Source organism: Rhinopithecus roxellana, chromosome 1, assembly GCF_007565055.1.
Source record: "Rhinopithecus roxellana isolate Shanxi Qingling chromosome 1, ASM756505v1, whole genome shotgun sequence".
Taxonomy (NCBI): domain Eukaryota; kingdom Metazoa; phylum Chordata; class Mammalia; order Primates; family Cercopithecidae; genus Rhinopithecus; species Rhinopithecus roxellana.
In genome coordinates, this window is record NC_044549.1 from 110801922 (window position 1) to 110804686 (window position 2765).

The following is a 2765-nucleotide window of genomic DNA, read 5'->3' on the forward strand; positions in this document are numbered from 1 at the left end:
CATATTGTATTTACATTAAAATTGTATCTGTCATTCTAAGGGAAGAAATTATTTCTTCTTGTGTATTCACAACTGTCATTATCTTATTCCTAAACCTACTTATTCTCCCTGACACCACCCAGTCTATCCTACAATCCATTCTCCATATAATTGCTAGATTAATCTTTTTTTTTTTCTTTATTTTTGAGATGGAGTCTCCTCTGTCTCCAGGCTGGAGTGCAGTGGCGTGATCTTGGCTCATTGCCACCTCCACCTCCCAGGTTCAAGTGATTCTCCTGCCTCAGCCTTCCAAGTTGCTGGGACTACAGTTTTTGTTGTTGTTATTGTTGTTGGGTGTTTTTTGTTTTGTTTTGTTTTTTGTTTTTTGTTTTTTCAGTATTTTAGTAGAGTTGGGGTTTCACCATGTTGGCCAGGATGGTCTTGATCTCCTGACCTGGTGATCCACCCTCCTCAGCCTCCCAAAGTGCTGGAATTACAGGCACTACCCACCACACCTGGCATAGACTGATCTTTTAAAACCAAGTGTCTGAAAGTGCCTTTTAAAGTTCAAAATGGCGCAATGAAAATAACTTGTCTCTCCTCTCTACTAAGTCCTCAATACAATTATAGCAAATGCAAATGATGATAGACAAAACAACCTCTCAAATTTGCCTCACAAATTTGTGTGTCATCCTTGTGCAGTGGCCATGCTAATCTTCTCTGTATCGTTCTAATTTTGGTATATGTGCTGCCAAAGCAAGCACAGGATATTTTTAAAAAGATACTCATAAATTCTAGGCTGAAGTTCCAAGTCATATTGGGACACTGATGGATTGAGGAATATGTGAACCTATTAGTCAGATTAAATGTGTACATGTGAACAGTCTATGATGGAGAAAAGTCCTTATCCCAGGGAGTTACCTGGCTCAAAGACAGCAATACCATGCAAGATGAGAGTACGAAGAACAACTAAAAACAGAGTTAACTGAAAGTCTGTCTAATGAAATATGCTAGTCAGGTGTCCCACACCAACCTCGCTGCTAGCCTCTTCCTTGCCTCAATGAACACTAAGCCTAAGCAGCCCAGCATTATACTTTCAGGAATCCAAATTAGTACTCTTATTGAATCTTAATTAATTGCACAGGGAGAACCAAGATTTTGAGGTTTCTGGAATGGCTTCCCATGCCAAAGGAAGAAGTTCTCCTCATTTTAGCATCCAAAGAGTGATTTCCTCATCTGCTCACCCTAATTGCGATAAGCACAGTCTCTACCTTGGTTCCCAATCCTAGTCCTACTAGTGGGAGAGATCTAGTAGAAAAATGGACAACAGTATATACAACAGATAAAAATAACAAGAGTCACCAGTCTTCCATTCTTAAATATAACCGAACTAAGAACCACTACATATATGAAGCATAGAAAACCAAGATAACCAAAACATAGCTGAACAATGAAGAAACAAATGTAAATCAAAAAACATAAAAAAACTTTAAAAACAAAATTTTACTGTATTTTGAGGAATTTGAAGGATTAATACATCCATTAAGGAAGAACAAAAGGGTCTGAAAAATAAATAAAAGGAAATATAAATTACACATGCAATATAAACATATTACTATGTTCCTGGAACAGCTATGATTTAGTATTATCCAAAGAAAATTTTTATTTTCTATTTGAATTAAGAGTTTTCACTCCCTTTCCAGGAAATATTTTAATATAAGTGTTAGTAAGAAGCATAATCTACAAATTATAAATATTATGTCTTTTTATTCTCAAATAAAGGTAAATATCAGCAATAAAGACATCACTAACCCAAACAAGAAAAAGTAATCAAAACATGTAGATTTCACATAAACAAATGTATAATCAGTTGCTGACTGTTTTGCTTACATATGCTTAATAAATACACCAGTCACTGTGCACTTTGGCACAAGAATTAGGAGCCAGATTTATGTATTAGTAAAAGAAAATAAAACAGAATCTTAATTTTTTGCTTTATTTCATAATACTATAAAAGAAAGAAAAGAAAAATTGTAAATGTATAATCCACGAGTGATTCACAAACTGTCACAAGTAATTGACAAACTGCTAGTTGTTTTCTTATATATTAGTATTACTTTTCTGAAGCAAATAAAAATTCTGTCATATATATATTATAAAACATTTTCAGCTGTAGGAAATTAATGTTATCTCCTTCTTACCCACAGTCTTTAATAACCACTATGAATGAACTACTCACCTTTTCCATGAGATTGAATGTACAGAAACATTATTGTATTGCTTTGTATTATAAATAACATGGATTTTGCAAAAATAAATATTATAAGTAGAATGGGTTTTTAAAAACATGTATTCAATAATAAAAAAGATTTACAGTGACTGACTCTTAAAGTAAACTCTTTGCTATGACTTATGATTCTTTCTCATTGTGGGAGGTAAAACATATTTCAACTCTTGATATTCAAGTTGTAATTCTATCCCTTTGTTCTCATAAAATAGGGTCCACCATGTGCACTTATGACTGCAACAGACATTTATACAGGCACATCATTCACTGTGTTTATGCCTGGTTGTAGCTTCCAGAGAATACCAAAATGTAAATTTCTTTGCAAGATGGAATGTTTCAGTTATTCAAACTGCAAATTGAACAGCTGTGAGGGCTGAGAAATTATCAAAAATCACCACACAGGATGCAGATTTTAATTCCTGCCCTTCACACATGTATGTACAATTACAAAAACAAGAAAACAAAAGCAAACCTGCACATGTATTAGCCTACAAGAGAG

The 2765-nt window shown here is 34.0% G+C and overlaps 1 non-coding gene across 1 annotated transcript; it reads right to left on the reverse strand.

Moving 5' to 3' along the window:
* Positions 1-632: 632 nt before the first annotated feature.
* On the reverse strand, positions 633-743 carry LOC115900835. Its single transcript, XR_004060484.1, has one exon. It is a non-coding gene; the product is annotated as a U6 spliceosomal RNA (small nuclear RNA).
* Positions 744-2765: the final 2022 nt, after the last annotated feature.